The sequence below is a fragment of the Lygodium microphyllum genome, chromosome 19 (assembly GCF_053477565.2).
Source record: "Lygodium microphyllum isolate KBCC chromosome 19, Lygodium_microphyllum_v1.1.10, whole genome shotgun sequence".
Taxonomy (NCBI): Eukaryota; Viridiplantae; Streptophyta; class Polypodiopsida; order Schizaeales; family Lygodiaceae; genus Lygodium; species Lygodium microphyllum.
Window position 1 is genome coordinate 40112860 of NC_141153.1, and position 23838 is coordinate 40136697.

Below are 23838 nucleotides of genomic sequence, written 5' to 3' on the forward strand. Positions count from 1 at the left end.
GGTGGCTTGCTCCTAATCTCATAATCACACTCCTACAAAGAGATCAACCACTTGGCTAGGCGATCAAGGGGTCAAAGCTTGTTTGGTAATAAGTGTAATCCCTTTTCCTTAGTGAAGAACACCATCTTCTTATAAAGAATATAGTGTCTAAACTGCATGGTGGCAAACTCCACCTGAGCTTGTCATCTCAACACTCCCTCAACTGTATCTCTGCAACTCCAAGTAAGCTTCGAAACTTTTGAAGCTTCTCTGTACCCAATGCCTTTGTGAAGATGTTAGCTATCTGATCCTGTGTGCTGACATACACCAAGTCAATCTCACTTGCTAGTACCTTCTCTCTCACAAAGTGGTAGTGTACCTCAATATGTTTTGTCCTGGCATGGAACACAGGGTTCCTAGCCAATTGTATACTGCTCACGTTGTCACAATAAATGACAACTGGACCTTCCACCTGCACATCTAAATCAGCCAATAACTTTTGCAATCATACTACCTCACATGCTGCAACAGTAGCACCTCTATACTTAGCCTCTGTACTCGACAAAGCAACTGTAGATTGCTTTTTGCTGCTCCAAATAACTGTTGCACTACCAAGAGAGAATATGTATCTGCTGGTAGATCTTCTATCAGACATACTACCAGCCCAATCTACATCTATGTATCCAAACACCTATACATCTGTACCTGCCTCATAGAAAAGTCCATAATGTAATGTGGACTTCACATATCTCAATATACGTCTGACTGCATCCAAATGTGGCTTTTTAGGTACTTGCATAAATTGAATCACAAGACCAACAATGTAGCTCAAGTCTGGCCTTGTAATGGTCATGTAGATCAAACTCCCCACTATCCTCCTGAACATAGTAGTGTCTTCTATCTCATCCCCAACATCAGCACTCAACTTTACATTCTGCTCCAATGGGACTGAAAGTGGTTTGCATGCTGTCATACCATACTTGGACAACATATCCAAGCCATACTGTCTTTGGGAGAGCCATATACCATCATCACATCTAATCACCTCAATGCCAAGGAAGTACCTTAGCTCACCTAAATCCTTCATCTCAAACTTCTTCTTCAAAAAGTCCTTGACTTCAGCAATCCCACTATCACTGTCACCTGTAATAATCAAGTCATCCACATAGATGACTATGATGACCAAACCTGCATCTCCCTTTCTCACATAAAGTGAGTGATCAACATCAGAAACATAAAAGCCAATATTGACAAGATACTCTTTGATCTTGTCAGACCATGCTCTAGGTGCTTGCTTGAGCCCATAGAGCGCCTTCTTCAAACCTACACACATACATGGGATGCTCTAAATCTTCATAATCTACTGGCTGATCCATATACACTTCTTCTTGCAAATGACCATGCAAGAAGGAATTCTTCATATCCATTTGCTGTAATCTCCAACCTTTGGCTGCTGCCAAAGTAATCACACATCTGGCAGTTGCCATCCTAGCAAATGGACTGAAGGTTTCTTCATAATCTATGCCATATGTCTGGGCATAGCCTTTTGCAACCAGCCTAGCTTTGTACCTACTAATAGAACCATATGCATTGTGCTTAATCTTATAAACCCACTTACATCCAATAGCTTTCTTTCCCTTCGGAAATGATACTAGATCCCAAGTCTTGTTGGCCTCTAATGCAGCCATCTCCTCATCCATTGCTGCATCCCAATGAGCATGACCAACAGTCTCCTCAAAACATGTGGGCTCAACATCCTCAATCACTTTCACCATATAAGCATAATGGTGAGCTTCATAACCTTCAAAACCAAATCTGTTAACAGGGTATCTCACCTTGGTAGACCTGCGTACCACTGGATCACTCAATGGAGTCTTTGCGTTGACGTGTGCTCTCTGCACACCTAGAGTCCTCACTGAAGGAATGCCAAGCTCATCATCCAAGCTCTTCGAGCCACTAGAGTCTCCATCAAGAACTGCATCAATGCCATCTGACACTTTATTATTTCCTTTGTCTTTACCTGTAGTGCTACTAGATGCACCTGAAGATGTAGAGCTACTCCTTAGTCTCCCAGACCAAGGACTACCAGATGATGTCTCTAGTCCACTAAGAGTCCGTGATTCTTGCTTTTTAGCCTGCACATGAGTGTCATGATCATCATCATCATCTAATGCATCACCATTAGATGCATACCAACAACTGCTCATTTCATCAAAGATGACATTCCTGCTCACTCTGAACTTACATGTGATAGGGTTATAACAACGATACCCTTTTTGCTCTAAAGAGTATCCAACAAAGACACACTTTTCAGCCTTTGGATCCAGTTTCTTCCGCAATTCATCTGGCACGTGAACATATCAATACAGCCAAACACTTTTAAGTGTGAGACATCAGGCTTATTACCTGTAAAACATTCTTCGGGGGTCATACCATGAACTGTAGCTGTGGGAGTTCTATTCATGATATAAACAACAGACCTCAGAAAATCACTAAACTCATTCGAGAGGTACTCTCCCCCTCCATCTGACCTCAAGCACTTTACTTTCAAGCCTGTTTCTCTTTCAACTACAGCCTTGAAAGTTCTAAAGTGCTCAAACGCTTCACTCTTTTCCTTCATAAAATATACCCATAGCTTTCTAGAACAATCATCAATGAATGTGACAAAGTATGAACTGCCTCCAAGAGATACATTTTGTGTAGGCCCCCAAATATCTGTATGCACAACATCAAGGATATCTCTACTTACATCTCTGTCATGTGAAAAGGGTTGTCTTGCTTGCTTACCAAACTGACATGCTTTGCATACCTTATGAAATTTTGCAATTCTAAATGTAAGCAAAACATATAACCAACCCTTTGGACCGCATTAATTTCAACCTTTGTACATTTGCATGTCCAATGCGTTTGTGCTAAATTTCAATATCTGTAACAACACCTTTTCCTTTAGTATACATAACAGCATTCATAGTAGAAATTCCAACATCTAGAGTAAACATACGTCTAACTCTACTTCCCTTTGCAACCAACCTGTACTTGTCATTGAAGTCTTCTACAAAGCTGTCCTTTGCATTAAATCTGACTTGTAGCCCTTGCTCTACCATCTGACCAACTGACACCAAGTTCTTTGTAATAGATGGCACATGTAATACATTTGAAAGACTCTTTGTCTTACCATCATGTAAGGACAAGAAATGTGTGAAATTGGGTGGCATGAATCATTACTCGTCTGCACATAACCTGTATTTTGCAAATCCTGCATCTCTCCAAACCATTCTGCATGGCTGGTCATATGATTAGATGCACCTAAATCAACATACCAAACATCATCATGTGTTCCCTTTCATGTAATAGCATTCAGCATATGTTGCATAACAAACAGACATTCATTTTTGTCTTCATTCTGTCGTGAAGACGATACATAGTTTCCTTGCTGCAACTTACCACTGCGAATATAATCTTTCTTAGCATAACATTGGGCTGCAATGTGACCTGTTTAGCCACAATAGTGACGCACAATACCAGAGTTGTTAGAACCTTTGTTCTGCCATCCACCTCTTCCTCTAAAGCTCCCCCTGCCTCTAAACTTACCACAATCTCCTGAAACCTGCATATTGCCAAATTGCTGATTCAATATGTTTTGCTGGTTATCACTACCATGTCTTGTACCATGGCCTCTTGAAGAGGACCTGCCACATCCCCTTCCTAAACTAGAGTAGAAAGCTTGGACCTGTTCACCACTTTTTTCACATGTCTCACTTTGCATGCTGATCTCTTCAGTGATCATAAGGGATACCAACTCATCGAAATCTGGAAATGGCTTTCTAACATATACGAAAGTTACAAAAGACTTCCAAGCCTTTTCATTGTTAAGTCCACCCAAGGTAGACGACACCAAAACATCATCATTGGGCATTGCATCAATCGCTGCCAAGGCATCTCCAATGCTTCTTACCTTCAGTGCATACTCATTGATAGACATCTTCCCTTTCGTCAATGTATTCAACTCTTGCTTGAGTTGAATCTTTTGTGTCTTTGTATTTACGGAAAACATACTTTCAAGTATGGTCCAAGCTGCATATGAATTCTTTGCATTTCTAATATGTCCCAACATATTATTGTCAATTACTGCAGATAGCCAAACATGACCTTTTTTTCTTTTGCATTCCATTCCTTCCATGCCTTTGTCTCTTCTGCAATTGGAGTATCATTCACCTTCGGCTCCTTTTCTTCACTTGAAACAAACTCGTAGAGGCCTTTTCCAATAAGGAAGTTCTTGACATGGAACTTCCATGAAGGGTAGTTGTTCTTGTCGAGCTTCTCAATGATGGGGTTTCCACTGTTCTATGCCATTATCACAAACTAATACCAAACAGCAAGCAAATCTTCTGCAACCCTCGACCTGTAGTGCATAACAATATACTAGAAAGTCTTTTTCACTATCTACTCAACAATACATGCAATTTGCAACCCGTTTGTAGATAAACCTTGTGTTTATTCGCTGATAAACACCTTTGAACTTATAGATCTAAAATCTGTAACCTGTGCACTTGTATATGGCAGACACAACTGAAATTACAGGATACCTCGAACTGCTGTTCGCAACCTTGTGAGTCTAAAACAGGGCCTAAAATGACCTCGGATGGCCAAAATAGCAACGGCATTGCCCTAAAGAGCGTTTCTACAAAATACACAGTGCTCTTCGTGCACACCAAATCTCATTGCAATCTGAGATATTTGCTCTTCCCTGCTTCTAGTGCCTCCACAGGCACTGTCTACGAGAAGAAGTAGAGAATGGAATAGCTTCTTATCTGTTGCTTGCTTGCTCGAACCCTTGGCTCCTCTCCTTCGCTTTAGCCTTCAAAACCATCCTCAATCAGTGGTGCAGCTCTGATACCATGTCACGAATCGCGTGGTGGGGGGACTTGCTCAAGATACTGCGCCGAACACACACAAAATGCACAAGGAGAAGCTCACTCAAGAGACAAGAAGAAAGATGGACACCAGAATGTTTTCTTGCTGGTTTCTTCTTCTTCTTCCACACACTTTACAATGTACACAAAGTATAGATAAGATACAACATAAAGGAAAGTGGCCTACTAAGTCAAACAATGCATAACTAACTACACTAGTCGACTAGCGCTATAACTATGCTAGCTGTAAATGGGTGTAACAACCTGAATATAATAAGTAATGAGTCAGTGGCCATGTGAGAGTCATAATGACCACCGACGTGCTAAGTGTAGACATGTGGACCCATCTAACCAGGTGGTCCATCATTAATGTCCGCATGTATTGAGCTTGTCATCTCAATAGCTAGCACCTTGTAACACAAACAAAGGGAGCAATCCCAAGCTTATCGTTGTGGCCCCACTACTTGCTCTCTTACACCCAGGGATTGGCCCCAGCATGGGCCATCTCAACATATAACACACGCATAAAGTCCACTCTTCACAATATTCATTCCAAGAGATAGTATACTCCTCACCAAATTAGTCCCCATGTAAATGATTATACTAAATCTACAGCATAGAGAGCCTCACACTCATTGTGGTTCAATAGTTTGAAACCAAAGTGCTATGTATGGAGGAGATAGTTCTCTTTATACCATGTCAATGCAATGCAGTGCTGCAAAGTGGATGACTTGGAGTACACAAAAATTTTACTTAAACTAAATTAGCATTGTGAATGTCCTCAAATATTCTTTCCGTCATTTTCTTCCACTATTGAATTTGCTATGATGGATAAGGTAGTGTCATACTACTTCGTGCCATTGCACCCCTTAATACTTAGAATAAGATCAAAATATTGAGATGGCAAGCTTAACACACACGGACATTGATGATGGATCGCCTGGCTAGATGGGTTTGCACGTCTACACCTAGCACATCAGTGGTCATTATGATACTCACATGGTCACTGACTTATCACCTATTATATTTAGTTTATTACACCTACCTACAGTTGGCATAGATATAATGCGAGTCGACTAGTGTAGTCAATTATGCATTGTTTGACTTAGTAGGCCACTTTCCTTTATGTTGTATCTTATCCATACTTTGTGTACATTGTATTGTGTGTAAGAAGAAGAAGAAGAAACTAGCAAGAAAATGTTTTGTCCTCCATCTCTATTCTTGTGTTCTTGAGTGAGCTTCCTCTTGTATATACAGTGTGTGTTTGGCGTAACAACTCAAATAAGTCCCCCCACCACACGATTCTTGACATGGTATCAGAGCCACACCATTGGGAGAGGATTTTTTAATGGGCTAAAGTGAAGGAGAAGAAGAAATGATTCAAGTAAGCAACCAACGGGTAAGAAGCTCTTTCACTCTTTCTCTTAGATAGTGCCTGTGGAGGCACCGGAAGCAAGATAGAGTGAAAATCTCAGATTACTGTGAGATTTGGTGTGCAAGCAGAGCATTGTATATTTTGTAGATTAGCCCTTTAGGACTGGTCCACAATTTTTTTGGACATTTGAGGCCATTTTAGGCCCCGTTTTAGACCCACAAGGTTGTGGACAACAATTTCAGGGTACACTGAAATTTCAGCGAATAACAGTTTATATTGCAATCCGGGTTATAACTCAATATGTGTCTAATTGCATCCAATATAACTCAAGACAAGGGAACCTTTCCAATGTGTGAAATTGGGTGGCATGCATCATCACCCGTCTGCATATAACTTAGATTTTGTAACTGCAATCCAAGTTATATGTAGATGTGTGAAATTGGGTGGCATGAATCATTACTCGTATGCATATAATAACCTAGATTTTGTAACTGCAATCTAGGTTATATTGGATGCGTCGTCTAACTGCATATAACTTGGATTGCAGTTACAAAATCCAGGTTATATGCAGATGGGTGATGATTCATGCCACCCAATTTCACACATTGGAAAGGCTCCCTTGTCCTTGCATGACAACCATACAAAGACTTTGACAAATGTATTACATGTGCCATCAATCACAAAGAATTTAGTGTCTATTGGTCAAATGGTAGAGCAAGGGTTGTAAGTTTGATTGAAGGTAAAATGTTATTTTGTAGAAGACTTTAATGATAAGTGCAAGTTGGTCACAAAAAGAAGTAGAGTTGGCCACATGTTCACTTTTGATGTTGGAATTCTTGCAATGGATGCTGCTATGTATGGTAAAGGAAAATAAGTGGTTGCAGACATTGAAATATGGCATAAATATACTGGACATGCAAATGTATAAAGGCTGAAATTAATGCAGTCCAAAGGATTGTTTGGTAACATGGTTGCCTTCTTTTAGAGTTGCAAAATTTCATAAAGTGTGTGAAGCATGTCAGTTTGGTAAGTAGGCAAGGTAAATAGGCAAAACATCCCTTTTTGCATGACAAAGAACTGAGCAAAAATATACTTGATATTGCACATACAGATGTTTGGGGGCCTACACAGAATGTATCCCTTGGTGGTGGAAGAAAATACTTTGTCACATTTATTGATGACTGTTCAAGGAAGCTTTGGGTATATTTCATGAAGGAAAAGAGTGATGTATTTGAGTACTTCAAATCTTTCAAGGTAGTTGTTGAAACAGAAACATGTTTGAAAGTTAAGTGCTTGAGATCAGATGGAGAGGGAGAGTACCTCTCTAATGAGCTAGTGGCTTCTTGAGGTCTCATGGGATAAAGAGACAATTTACTTGCAGCTATATCCCACAACAAAATGGCATCACAAAAAGAAAAAATAAGCATATTGTAGAAGTTGCACGAGCTGAAAAGAATATGCCAAATAATTTTTGGTCTGAAGCTATTCATATTGCTCTCTATATTATGAACAGAACTTCCACAATTGCAGTTCATGGTATGACCCCTGAAGAATGCTTCATAGGCAAGAAGCCCGATGTGTCACACTTAAAAGTATTTGGTTGTATTACATATGTTCATGTGCTAGATGAGTTGCGAAAGAAGCTCAATCTGAAGGCTGGATAATGTATTTTTATTGGATAATCTTTAGAGCAGAAAGAGTATCATTGTCATAATCTTATCACAGGTGAGTTCAGAGTGAGTAGGGATATTATTTTTTATGAGATGGGAAGTTATTGGTATGCAGTTGTTGGTGATGTATTCATGATGATAATGATCATAATAGTTATGTGCAGATAGAAAAGCAAGAATCATAGAGTCTTAATGGACTAGAAACATCATCTGGTACTACACCTATAGTGAGCCCCTAGCCTAGGAGACTAAGGAGTAGCCCCACATCTTCAGGTAAATCTACAAGTGTTGCAGAAAAAGACAAAGGAAATAAGAAAACATTGGATGGTAATGATGCATCTACTAGTCATTTGGGATTTGATAAAGGCTCTAGTGGTTCAGAAAGTTTGGATGGTGAGCTTGGTATTCCTTCTGTTAGGACACCAGGTGTACAGAGAGCACATAGTAATGTAAAGGCTCCACTGAGTGATCTAGTGGTACGTAGGTCTAGCAGGGTCAAATACCTTGTTAAAAGATTTGGTTTTGAAGGTAAAGCAGCTCACCATTATGCTTATATGGTGAAGGTAGTTGAGGGTGTTGAGCCCACTTGTTTTGAGGATGCTATTGGTCATGCTCATTAGGATGTAGCAATGGATGAGGAGATGGCTGCATTAGAAGCCAATAAGACTTGGGATTTGGTACCCTTGCCTAAGGGCAAGAAAGCTATTGGTTATAAGTGGGTCTACAAAGTTAAGTGTAATGTAGATGGTTCGGTTAGCAGGTATAAGGCTAGGTTGGTTGCAAAGGTTGGAGCCTTGCATGCAAATGGATGTAAAGAATGCCTTCTTGCATGGTGAATTGCAAGAAGAGGTGTATATGGAGTAGCCAGCAAGTTATGAGGATTTAAAGCATCCCATGTATGTGTGCAGGTTAAAGAAGGCGCTCTATGGGTTGAAGCAAGCACCTAGAGCAGGTTCTGACAAGATCAGAGAGTATCTTATCAATATTGGCTTTTATATTTCTGATGTTGATCACTCCTTTTATGTGAGAAGGGGAGATGTAGGTTTGATCATCATAGTCATTTATGTGGATGACTTGATTATTACATGTAACAGTGACAATGGTATTGCTGAAGTTAAGGACTTCTTGAAGAAGAAGTTTGAGATGAAGGATTTGGGTGAATTGAGATACTTTCTTGTTATTGAGGTGATCAGATGTGATGATGGTATATGGCTATCCCAAAGACAGTATGGCTTGGATATGTTATCCAAGTATGGTATGACAACATGTAAGCCTCTTTCAGTACCATTGGAGAAAAATGTGAAGTTGACTGTTGACATTGGGGATGAGATAGAAGACCCTACTATGTTCAGGAGGATCGTAGGGAGTCTGATTTATATGACTATCACAAGGTCAGACTTGAGCTATACTGTTGGCCTTGTCAGTCAGTTTATGCAGATGCCTAGAAAGCCTCATTTGGATGTAGCTATGAGGCAGTAAGGATGTATAGGTGTTTCTATACACAAAATGAAGACTGGGTTGGTAGCATGTCAACAGTAGAGACATAAGATCTACCAATGAATTCATGTTTTCCCTTGGTAGTGCAACAATTACATGGAGCATCAAAAAGCAACCTATAGTTGCTTTATCAAGTATAGAGGTGCTACTATGGCAGCATGTGAGGTGGTATGGCTACAAAAGTTATTAGGTGATTTGGATATGTAGGGAGATGGTCCAATTTTCATTCACTATGACAACATGAGTAGTATATAACTACCTCTAAGAATCTAGTGTTACATGCTAGAACAAAACACATTGAGGTACACTACCATTTTGTGAGAGAGAAGGTACTTGCATGAGACATTGACTTGGTATATATCAGCACATAGGATGAAATAGCTGATATTTTCATAAAGGCATTGGGTGCAAAGAAGCTTCAAAAGTTTTGAAGCTTACTTGGAGTTGCAGAGATAGAGTTGAGCTTGAGGGGGAGTGTTGAGATGGCAAGCTCAACATGTGCGGACATTGATGATGGACCACCTATCTAGATGGGTCCGTACGTCTACATTTAGCATGTCGGTGGTCATTATGATACTCACATGGCCACTAACTTATCACTTATTATATTTAGTTTGTTTCACCTACCTACATCTGGCAAGATATAGCGCTAGTCAAGTAGTGTAGTTAGTTATGCACTATTTGACTTAATAGGCCACTTTGCTTTTATGTTGTATCTTATCTATACTTTGTGTACATTGTATTGTGTGTAAGAAGAAGAAGAAGAAGAAGAAGAAACTAGCACGAAAACGTTTTGGCCTCCATCTCTCTTCTTGTGTTCTTGAGTGAGATTCCTCTTGTGTATACAGTGTATGTTTGGCGTAACAACTCAAGCAAGTCCCCCCACCACACGATTCTTGACACAAAACCTATATGAAAAGTACATCAATAAAATCAGATTGGGAACCATATTCTCCACCACGGTCCCTCACCCTCACACACTCACTCCCCCACACTCTCACACTCCCTCTCTCAAGCACAAGGTTAAGCAAGCAAGCAAGCAAGCAAGAAGAAGAAGAAGAAGAAGAAGAAGAGGAGGAGGAGGAGGAGAGCTACTTTTGGCCACACACAAGAATGAGCTTCTCATTCACTTTTCAACTTTATATACAAAACCCTAAATCCCTTTTGGGTGGTCATCCCCTTATCCCATTATTTACATGGCCGGTCCTTTTTTCCATTAGCCTCCTATCTTCTTAGCTTCCTTCCTACCACCCATCTACCTTTACAATTTGTACGGGTGAGAGCCCGACGCTCTTAAAATAAATCATGGTGCACCTTGTGCTCTTTTACAAAAGTATTGACTTGTGCTTTTTCTTGTGCACCTTTCTCCTTGATTTAGGACTTTTCTGTACTTCTTGTGTTTTCATATTTTTCTTGGTGCACCTTTGTCTTTCGTTTCACTTTTGCCTTGGCCTTGTCTTCTGCTTTAGATTTTTTGGATTTTTCAACTTGTTTGTTTTGAGGGTTAACACCCATGTATTGTCTTTCATAATGTAAGAAATAAATACGCACTAAAATATACAAATTGAGGTAAGCTAAGACAAATCCTCATATTCCACCTCCACTATACTTGCACAAACATACCCCTAATTTTTCATAAATTTTTACGCACAAAAACTATTTTTTCCATATTTATTTGTCCCAAAATCTTCTTTTTGCTATTTTTCTTATTTTCTTTATATAAAATACCATTTTTTTTATTTTTAGATTCAAAAAATTAATTTAAACTTTGGTCCATCATTGCACTTAATATTATTCCATATGAACACTATATGGTTGCCTGAAACCAAGAAAACATAAATTTTCCTCTTAAAATACATATTTCAAGTTTTTATTAATTAATAACACATGATTACAAACACATCTTCTACATTTTATGATTTGTAGCCCTCAAATATATCACAATTAAGCTTCAAATTTTTTTTCATCACATGTGAACATGATTTTAACCATAAAATAACAAAAAGATTCAAAATTTAATTGATAAATAGAGTTATTGCCATTTTGCATGTCTCGAGTCTCGAGATTTGACTTTATGGGAAGTGATTGAATCCACCATTGGTATCCAAATAGTGTTGGTCATCATTACTCAGCATGGGCATGGTCCCACATCAATCCTGTTCAAGTCGTACAATGGATCTCCATCATAATCTTCTCTTCTATTATTTACACATGAATAGTCCACAAGAGGAGAAAGAGGGAGGAGAGAGAAAGAGTGATTTTGGATCGCCCTGATCAGTCCATCATTTGTGAAGGCAAATGCGATGATTGAAAATGAAAAAATGCAGGGAAAGGTTGATGCGTTCAATCGATAGGCTTGTTCTTCAGCTCTCTAGCCCCCCTTCCCCCACAAATTGGCGTCATTATGCCGGAGGATGGGTTTTTTTGTCGAAAAAAAAACCCCCCTCCCCTTGGTTGTCACGTGAAATTTTGGGGGGTAGGGAAGCCCCAAGGGTCACACCCCACACCCTATAAAGCCTCTTTACACTCTTTGGACCCTCCTATGCTCACTTGGATAGAGCCATTTTGCACATCCGATGACCAAATTAAAGTCCCAATTTTTTTTTTTCATGTTCTTCTTGGAGTCTTGCACTGCTTGGAACTTATTCCACTTCATTTTAGCACTTGAAAAAGTTACTAGAAATTTGTGACTGGTGCGAGGTTTGTCTTTAGAAGTGCTATTAAATCTCGCCTTCCACAACCTCTTCAAATAATCAAATTTGCATCCATCACTTCTAGCAAGCTTCTATTTACACCTCAAATTAACAAACTTAGGTACATTTATGACTCTTTTCTAGTCTTAAAATCTTATTCTCAGCTGGAGTAGCAATAAGCAACCGATAATTTCACTATCTAGTATTGAGCCAGAGTACAAAGGTGCCGCATTAGTAGCTTGTGAGATTGCTTGGTTGCTAAAGTTGATGGGTGATTTGGATATGTAGATAGAGGCTCTAGTGACATTGTACTATGATAATATGAGTAGTGTACTTCTGGCTACAAACCCTATTTACCATGCTAGAACAAAACATATAGAGGTACACTATCGCTTCATACATGAGATGGTACATGTAGGAAAGGTGGATCTCCTCAGACGATGATGGCCACCATAATGGACGCTGGTGCACAGATCAGATGCCATATGCATGCGTAATGAGCGTCAGAAGGTCCCCAAGAACAAAAGAACTCTACTTTTGCACAAAAAACAATGAAGAAGCTTGCACGACATGAAGCAAGAGACAAATTGGGTGCAATCTCCCCCCATGCCTTGTGTAAGCACTCCACAAAGCATGTATTTTATATATTATTCATCTTCAAGCTCAAATAATAGCCCAATTTACAATTAGCATGCTTTAGCTTTTGTGTTTGCTTTTGTGCCACTAAAGAATTAAAGCTATTGGGCGCCCAAGAAGTCAGGCAGTACCCAAATACAATGTCCAATACAAATATTTAAATCATGCGTCCATGCACATACAAAAGTAATAAATAAATATCAAGCGCTTAAATAAATAAGCGCGATAAAATATGGACGCCATGCCTAAGATACGCGCCCATCAAAATTTGATGATAATTTGAATACACGCTATCCTCCAATGCTTCCCAATGCCACCGCTGCTTGCTCTACACATCAACTGAAGCATTTACAATTGTTAGAAAAATAATACAATTAAACCAACAAAAGTGAATACCTAGCAGTCTTTAGCTACAAAAATAAATAGGTTAGAACTCAATCCTAACCTTAATTTATTACGAGTGCGCACTCTAAACTCATAAACGTTTTATTAATTTAAATATGAATTTTGCAGAATCGCCCACTATGGAATCATCCACTTACACATTAAATTAACAAAACGCCTGAAAAGGATAGGCGTCCCCATCGACTTTTCGCACAAAGAATCCATATTGTGTATGAGCCCCAATAATAAAATTTTATGGAATCCACCGCAAAACCTCATGGAATCCACCGTGGAATATGCCTCCTGGCATCATACCCTCGGGGTGGGATAGCAATTGTCCTCAATTGCTATTAGCTCAATGTGGAGCTAACAGTGTGGGGAAAGTACTTAGGTCTCTAGCATGCATCCATTGGGCCTCTTCAACATGATGATTTTTAAACTTGACCAAATATCTAGAATATCTACGGCCAGTTCTAGTGGTCATAAATTTAGTATCTATAATAGTTTCAGATTCAAGGATCTCAGTTTCTTCGTCTAGCAAAGGAGGGTTTTCATAGACAGGATGTACAGGTAATTGTCCTCTAAAAGGTCGTAATAAACTGATATGGAAGGTGTTGTGGATTTTCCAATGTTGTGGTAATTCTAGTTTAAATGCATTGTCATTGATTTTGTGTATGATCTTGAATGGTCCATAAAATCTAGGTGCTAATTTGACAACGGGGTGTTTATCTACACTTTGCAATCTTCGTTTTTCAATTCGTAGCCAAACATAATCATCAAGTTTAAAAGTCATAGTCTGTCTTTTCTTGTTTGCTTGTTTTTTGTAAGATTGCTGGGCTTTGGCAATCATATCTTTGACTTCATAAAAAATAGTAGCATGCATGTTAGCAATATCATCAGCAGTTTGAATTTTGTTTGATAATGATGTAACAGGTGTAGGCAATCGATATCCATAAATAATTTCAAATGGTGCTTTCTATGTAGCTGTATGTGGTGTGTTATTATATGCAAACTAAAGTAAATGTAGATATGTATCCCATGTATGTGGTTTTGAAATTGTGTAAGCACGCAAAAGATCTAAAATAGTACTATTAGTAGCTTCTGTTTGACCATTTGTTTAAGGATGAAATGCAGATGAAAAATCAATCTTTGTTTCTAAGTTAGCAAACAAAGAAATCTAAAAATTATTGCAGAATCTAGAATCACGATCAGAAATAATGACTTTTGGTAAACCATGGTTAGTGAAAACAGTTTTAAAAAATAATTGAGCAGCTTGAGATGCAGTTAAGGTTTTCGTGCATGGAATAAAATATGCTTGTTTGCTAAACCTGTCTAAAACAGTCCAAATCATATCATGATTAGCTTTAGTGTTGGGTAGACCAGTGATAAAATCCATTGAAATCTGTTCCCATGGTCGTGATGGAATGGATAATGGCATTAATAAACCATATTGTTTACCATGGTGTCTTTTAACTTGTTGACAAATTAGGCATTCAGATACAAAGTTAGATACATCAGTGTCCATATGTGGCCAATAAAAATCTTCAATTAATGTACGCAAAGTATATATAATTCCTCTACGACCTTGATATGGGGGACAATGAATTTCATACAAAACAAATGATCGAAATGGAATAGTCACACATAATCTTTTTTCATAAAACATAAATCCATTAGTGTAAGACAATGAATCAATAGGAATCCAATTATTTGCAACTAATTTATTCCAATCAGCTTGAAAAGTAGGATCCTGATGATAAGTATCTTTCATAAGAATAAGGGAATCAAATGATATCACATAAATATTTTGAATTGTCGGTCTTCTACTCAAAGCATCAGCAACAACATTCTCTTTTCCAGGTTGATATTGCATAATGGAATGGAAAATTTGAATAAAAGCAGTCCATTTAATGTGTCGGTCAGATATTTGTGGTTGACTAAAGAGATGTCTAATGCTTTGTTGGTCAATTTTGATCATGAATTCAGATCCCATTAAATAATGTTTCCATTGACGTAAGGCTTGTACTACAGCTAGCAATTCTTTGTCATAGGTAGAATATTTAAGTTCAGATTGTTTGAGTTTGCAGCTAGAGTAAGCTATGGGATGAGAATCTTGCATAAGGACTGCTCCTATTCCAGATCCACTAGCGTCAGTAACTACTAAAAAGAATGGTCTATTGAAGTCAGGTAATTGTAATACAGGAGCATGAGTTAAAGCATGTTTCAGCAAATCAAAGGACTTTTGTTGATTGTCAGACCAATTATACATGATACCCTTCTTTAAGAGTTTTGTCAAAGGTAATGCAAGTAATGAGAAATTCCTCACAAATTTTCTGTAAAAGCTAGCAAGTCCTAGAAAAGAACATAATTCATGCACATTTTTGGGTATCGACCAATTTAAAATTGCTTCTATCTTTTTAGGGTCGACTTTAATACCTTCTGATAAAATAATATGTCCTAGATATTCAATTTCTGCTTGGAAGAATTCACTCTTTTCTGGATTAGCATATAATTGATTGTCTTTTAATAACTTAAAAACTAAAGATAAATGTTCATAATGCTCATTCTCATTTTTACTGAAAACTAATATATCATCAAAGAAAACAATGACACAATACTGATATTTCAGAAATATGCGATTCATCATACGTCTGAATGTGGCTGGTGCATTAGTTAAACCGAAAGGCATAACCAAAAATTCATAGTGTCCAAATTGTATTCTAAATGCAGTTTTGAATATATCAGATTTGTCCAATCTTACTTGATGATATCCAGATTTAAGATCTATCTTACTGAATATGGCAGATTCTTGTAGCTTATCCATAAGATCATCCACCCTAGGAATCGGGTATCTATTCTTAACAATAATTTTATTTAGGGCACGATAATCAATGCACATGCGATAGGTATTATTTTTCTTTTTCACTAATAAGACAGGTGCACCAAATGGAGAACTACTAGGTCTAATTAATCCTCTGTTAAGCAATTCGTCTATTTGGTTTTGAATTTCTTTCTGTTCAATTTGGTTTTGTCTATATGGTGCTTTACATGGTGGTTGTGTTCCAGGAATTAAATCTATCTTATGATCTTCAGGACGTGAAGGTGGTAATCCAGGTGGTAAATCAAAAGCAAAACAATCTTGGAATTGGGCAGGAAATTGTGCATGACTAGGATGCATCTGTTTTTCTTTAACTTGAATTTCATTAACCCATATTAAATAGGATTTGCTACTTTTACGTAATGCACGTTTAGCTTGAGTATGAGTAAGCAATGGAAAATTATTGGAAGTATGCATACCATGCAGTGTGATTTTTTTTCCTTGAAAATAAATTTTAATTAAATGAGTAGAATAATCTATATCAGGATTGTATTGATGACTCCAAGGCATTCCTAGGATAATGTCACTAGACTGCAAAGGTACAACTAAGAAATTTCTTCGTTCAGTATAATCACCAATTTTAATTTCTAAATTATGCACCTCTTGTGTTCCATTATATCTCGTATCTAGGAATGTAGCCTTGATGCAATAATGTGTAGAAACAGTATGTAAATTCAATTCTTTGACCAATTTTGCAGAAATAAAGTCATGTGTGCTCCCATCATCATGTAAAATAATTTTTTCTTTACCATGCACAAAACATTTCATTGTTAATAAGGAATGGGGAGTTGGCATACCTGGAAAAGTATCAGAAGTAGTACCAATGTCGTCATCTTCTTCCATAAAGTCTAGCATTTCCTCACGTTCTTCATCTTCTATTTCTCCCAGATAATTGATATGGACGGATGGATTTTTGGATTGACAATTGGCTGCTAGATGTCCAGGTTGATGACATTTATAACAAACTATGGGTTTTGCTTTAGATACATTATTGGTAATGGCAAGAAGTTTAGGAATGTTGGGATTTGACTGAAGAGATGGCTTAGGGTTTGGATTTGTGTTTGATGGCAAGGTAGGTGGTCGTGTCCAAGATTTACGGAATGAAGATGGAAGAAAACGACTTTGATTGAATCTTCAAAAATTTGAATTGAATTGTTTGGAACCAAAGTTACCATTAGTTGGGAATTGTTGTGGTCACTTGTCTCATCCACGAATTTTGTCTTCAGTATCATGGGCCAAGGAAATTGCATCTTCAAGGGTTGTTGGCTTGAACATATTGACCTCCGCATAAAAATGTCCAAGTAGGCCAAACATAAACTTGCGTTTATGAGTTGCTTCAGGTACATCTTCGAGCATTCGTAGTTGCAATAGAGCGTTCCAGAAACCTTCAATATATTGGGAAATAGGTTCACAATCCCTTTGTTGTAGAAGATCCCATTGCTTAATTGCTTTTTCGTGGAATTGGGGAGGAAGGAAATTCTGCAAAAATTTCTTTTGGAAAGTCTCCCAAGTAGTGGGACAATCAACGCTTTTGCGGACCACTGTCCACCATAAATGCTCGGTCAACTAAATGGTTAGTGACACATTTAATTTTGTCTTTCTCAGGATATGTTTCTTCATGGAAATAATCATCAAATTGACTGATAAAAGCAAGAACAGTCTTTCCATCGCGTGATCCATTGAAAGTACAAAATTTGAAATTTCTTTTACTTATCTTTGTTTCTTTCCGAATAGATTGGGCTTCAAGTGTTGCATCGATGGTACATCGTATAAGATCTTCAGGTTGCGATCCATCTTGGTCGGTGGTAGATCATTGCAGATTGGCCAATTGAACTTGCAAAGCTTGTCGTGCTCTTTGTTCCTCTTGTAGTTGCATCATAATCGAATCCAACTTTTGCTCCATTGTTGGTTCGGGTAGATCACCTTCAGCCATAAAATCTTCCATGGTTTGATTAGTCATCCTGCAAAATTCCAAAAGACCTCACACACTCGAAACCTTGTTAGCAGGATGAGCGTAGCTCAAAGGCGGGTTTACAAGGCTTGTATATATTTTTTTTAAAAGTTTGGCTTTTGTAGCATTTCTTCTTTACGATTGCAAAATTCGATGTTACAATCGTCTTCCCAGAAAGTAAATTTGCGTGTAGACTGCGTATAGACTGCGTATAGTCTGCGTGTTGATGTTTGATTGCTGTAATCTACTTCTGTTAGTTCACATGTGTGAACAGGGGCTTCCAGAGGGTAGTGGACTGATTCGTGAGTTGCTGAATACGAACTGCCTTTATGATAGTTGTTGAAGATGACTTGTAGGACCTTATTGACTTGGGTAACTTGGAGGACTTGGAGCTTTAAGATTTTATGACTTAGCTTGGATTTTGAGGACCTAAGTATGTCCTCACCCGATTCGACGACAGCCAGTTCATGCTGCCACCGCAAACGGATGAAAACGGATTATGAAGCTTTTAATAAGCTTCTTTTTGAAGCTTTATAACTAATCCTTTAAGCTTGAAAAGCTATGGATAAATTTTCTTATCTATACTCAATGCCTTGATGAGAGATCTTTCCGCGTGGTCCTCCGCCTGCAGAGGCCGGTCCCTCGCGATCTGAGTGTACAGCAGGGGGTTCTTAACTGCCATGAACACGCTGGTATCGACCGTTCGCCACGAGACTGACTGTAGAGCTCAATCATTCCAGGAACTCTGCCTTCACGTGAGATGGTAAGTGATTGGAAGCTCTCGATCTCAGCTTCGCTTTGATACCACTGGTGCACAGATCGGATGCCGTATGCGCGTGTAGTGAGCGTCAGAAGGTCCCCAAGAACAAAAGAACTCTACTTTTTGCACAAAAAACAATGAAGAAGCTTGCATGACATGAAGCAAGAGACAAATTGGGTGCAATCTCCCCCCATGCCTTGTGTGAGCGCTCCACAAAGCATGTATTTTATATATTATTCATCTTCAAGCTCAAATAATAGCCCAATTTACAATTAGCACGCTTTAGCTTTTGTGTCACTAAAGAAATAAAGCTATTGGGTGCCCAAGAAGTCAAGAGGTACCCAAATACAATGTCCAATACAAATATTTAAATCATGCGCCCATGTGCATACAAAAGTAATAAATAAATATCAAGCACTTTAATAAATAAGCGCGATAAAATATGGACTCCATGCCTAAGATATGCACCCATAAAAAATTGATGATAATTTGAATACACGCTATCCTCCAATGCTTCCCAATGCCACCGTTGCTTGCTCTACACATCAACTGAAGCATTCACAATTGTTAGAAAAATAATACAATTAAACCGACAAAAGTGAATACCTAGCAGTCTTCAGCTACAAAAATAAATAGGTTAGAACTCAATCCTAACCTTAATTTATTATGAGTGCGCACTCTAAACTCATAAACGTTTTATTAATTTAAATATGTATTTTGCGGAATCACCCGCTATGGAATCACCCACTTACACATTAAATTAACAAAATGCCCGAAAAGGATAGGCCTCCCCATCGACTTTTCGCACAAAGAATCCACCTTGTGTATGAGTCTCGATAATAAAATTTTACGGAATCCACCGCAAAACCTCACGGAATCCACCGTGGAATATGCCTCCTGGCATCAGACGCATTGCACATGTAGTCTCATGGGTCGTTAAGAGGCATTTTGAATTCTTTCCATCTCTAATTTATGTCTACAACTTTGTTTTTGAGATATCTATACTCTTCCCTTTGTCTTGGATGTCTATGAGAGGTTGCTCACTATGAGTTGTGGACCTCTCATTTATGAATGGTATGGTTGACAAAATAGGTTGTATAGCCTTGGCATTTCTCTCTTTTAGCAAGTCATCCACACGAATTGCCTATTCAAAAACCCTAGCCAGTGTGTCTCTTTGCAAACTTGAGTTGCTTGCTAGTGCCTTGTAGAGTTCTTCATCCTTTATCCCATTAAGGAATGTAGTGGAGACTACCTTTTAAGTGGGTCATTCCGCTATCAAAATTCTTTTATAGAGGCTCCACATGAGTAATGTAGTCAGGGATTTCTTCTTTTCTTTTGATTGACATTCATCAACTTGATAATTAGATTATCTATGTATCTTGCTTTGGAGAATCTCTTAGTGAAGAGGTCCTTCGGGATCAAAATCATTGCATTTGGCATCATCGAGATTGATGAATTAGACATGCCCTTTTTCTCCCAAGCACAATCCAAGGGCTTGTACATGTTGAGCTAAATCTTAGAGATTGTTGGCCTCATAGAATTACTTGAATTGTTCCATGAAACTGTATGGGTCATCTCATGCCTTGTATTTCTTAACTTGTTTTGTGACTATCGAGATTTTAGTTTGGCTTTTGTTATTGGGTGCAATTCCTAATCTCTCTAGGATTGAGGTAGCTAGTGAAGTGCTATTTCACTCATTGACTTGGTTAGGACTTTGGTTGGAGTGAGGTTTGCTTCAAGTGATTGTTCTATGTTAACATTAATTCCTGCTCCTGTGCACCCTATGAATGCCAAGATACATTGCATTTGGTTAAGCTTGACCTCTTCCCCTTGCCTATCAACTTGTTGCACTTGCATGAATTTCGTGACCTAGTGCAATAGGTCATAGCTTTCTTTCCTCTTCTATGTCAGATATGATTTCATGTGCTAGTCTACCCATATGCATTACCCATGCCTTTTGCTCATATTGTGCCAATAGTTGTTGGATTTTGGCTAGAGACTCTTCAGGGTCAATCCCTAGGTTGCTAGCTATTTGATCTTGATATTGACATGGTCACTTTTTGTTCTTGTGCAACTAAGGTTTCGATAATGGTAATAAGATTTGATGGAGTAGTGGATTCTCCTATGAAAGACACTTTGCCTAGATGCTTGTTCCACGAGGATTCACTCAACTTATGAGCTTCACGGGTTTGTTTTGATGCCTATCCCCTTTGGCTTAGCATTGTTGTGGTTCAATTCTCTTGTGATCTCTAAGTTCCATTTTCTCATTTGGTTTCTAGTGATTGGTTGATTCTTTTCCCCCCTTTTTGGATGACTTAACATGTATATAAGCTTATTATCATAGTAAACAATCCCTTTCTTGCCAAATGTAATTAACCATGGATAATGCACAAACACACTTTCAATTCTTTTCTCAAGCAAAGTGAACAAATTCAGTGTGGTTTTTTATCCCATCATGGATCCTCAATCAAACTTTTCAAGAATTTTTTGTGCAATTGCATCTCTATTCAAACTTAGTGCAAGAATTGCAACACAACACTTCAAAACTAATGTTGAATATCCAATTTAAACTCTTTGAGTCTTTCTTCAGTCTTGATGTTATGGTTTCTTAAGGTTTGGATGTTAGTTTTGTGCCCTTAATGATTGTCCTTCTAGTTTGTTTCCCTTGGCCATCAGTTCTAATTCTCATTATTGCTCAATGATGATTGATATCTCTTTGGCAGAGTGGAGTTTCAAGAGTTTCCAATTGGATCATGGTCTACTCTCCTAGCTTATAGTTGTGGGTTTCAACCACTGGACTCTCTAGTCCCTCTTGACCTAGAAGTTTCAATTGGGAAATGACTCCCATAGTGTCCCCAAAGCAACTAGTTAAAGCGTGGAGATATGGTTGAAGATGGTTTCAAGAATGTAGTTGTGACTAGGGTCTTGTGATGTATGGAGACTCATGAATCTTCAAATGGTGCTATGTGTGGTGCTCTAGTTCATGATTCAAGAGTCCTTCTAGGCATCTAGTGGTCCTATGTGAGGTAACTTTCTATGACCCAGGGTAGTCCCATGTACCTAACCCTACTATGTATTGTGAGTGTAAAAAATAAGTGCTCTCCTATGTGAGGTAACTTTCTATGACCTAGGCTTGTCCCATGTACCTAACCCTACTATGTATTGTGAGTGTAAAAAATAAGTGCTCTCCTGGGTTGTGTCTAGGTGTATGTGCTTGAGGAGATGACCATGGAACTACAATGTGGAGTTAGGGAAAGGGCATGGCTAGTGTGGTAATGCATAACTAGAGTGATGTGTAGGTATTAAGAGTGACATACCCTAGGGTTTGGCATTATTGTGTGTGGATTATGAATGATCTAGTTAATGTTGAAAAGCATGGCAACTCCTAGGTTGAAGATGTGCATGTAAAAGGGGAGAATTTGGCTTAATTGCAATGTGTGTACCTTGTGACTTGGTTTTGGCAAGTTAAACCTAACATGAGAGCATCTAGGATTGCATGGGTAGCTATGTGAGTGTGGGAATCTATGATTGTGCATATGACCATTTGTCAATCATGATTCCCTTCTCCCAAGGAGGTCTCTTTCACTCACCATCAAGCTCACTTTTAGTCCCCTCTAGGTGGGAGTGATATTATTGGAAAGATATTCAAATCGTGTGACCAATTACTAAGATCTTAAGAGGTCTAGGTGTTGTATATGTGGCTTGATAAGTTGATACTTGTCCCAAGATGGTGGATGAGTTTTGATCTTTCTCATCTCCTCAGTTTAAGTGCATGATTGTGTCTAGGATATAGGGAGGTTGAGTGACTACTCTAATTGCAAGCTAAGTGTGTGTTATGGTGTGTTTGAGTGCCCCTCTCAAAACCTACAAGGATTTTCCTTAGTGCATGTGCAAGATGGAGTGCCCTATGTCTTATTAACATGTTGCCACAAGATGGTTGGGTCCTTATGCATTAATGGCAAGTGTTCTTCATGAAATGTGGTTATGTCCTAAGTTTAACTATTGTGGGTGCAATATCTAACATGGCCTAAGCTATTAGTGATTCGAGCATGCCTAAGCCCACTTTCAATACGTTCCCAACTTCCTTGAGGTCAAGAACAATGCATAAATGGAAATCCTTTCCAAGACTTGGTCAAAGGGAAAAATGTCACTTCTCAAATTGGCTTGATAAGTCAAAGTAGGATAAGATTAGATAGACCCATTTTAGAGTTGCAATGCTAGCATAGGATTTGTAATAATATGGATGAGGATGATTGTGTTGGGATAAAGGGTAGTGCCCGTGTCCACCCGTACAGGCCAGGTTGTACATAGTATGTTAAGACTTCAAGCTCAGCTTTACTATCTTTAGGTTGTGTGTACCGGACACTTAGCTTTTCCAGCTGTACCACATGCGGACATTAAATAAGTCGGTCTGTACTTGGTGTGAATGGTCTTACAGACCTTAGACCTTAGAGTGTTGTATTCACCTTAGTTATATGTATTATGGAATATGAAGAAGGAGAGTGAGAGCATACGGCTCCTCTCAGTTGCTCCAATCCTTCTTTCTATCTCTCTCTTCTAACATGGTATCAGAGCCATGTCACTGACAGCTTACAGATTTCACATTGCATGTATGTACTCTGACAGTAAGGTTGCATGAGACAAAGATAAAGCAACTACATGATCTATGTATTGATTGATGTATCTACAGGTTATGCCACATGTTTGTGGATGGTTTTGAGATGTTGATGGGCTGAAATACTCTAGTTTTAACAGTGAAGTTGTTGCAAAAAATTGTCATAAACAGTCAAAGTCTGCAGTTAGTCAGCTAGACTTGTTGGCTTGTAGGTAGTCAGGCATTGTTTGCAACATGGAAAATGCAAATAGAACTAACAATATAACCTAGATATTGGCAGAAAAGCTTAATAGCAATAATTATGCCATATGGAAGTTCCGCATGGAGAACTTCTTGACAGGTAAAGGATATTGGGACTTGGTGACAGGTGTTGAAGCTGAACTTGAAATTCCAAAGAGGAATCCTACAGCTGATCAAAGACGAGCACACCAAGGTTGGTTGGAAAATGTTGGATTTCAATGAGCTGGTTGCATTGATTATTCATGAA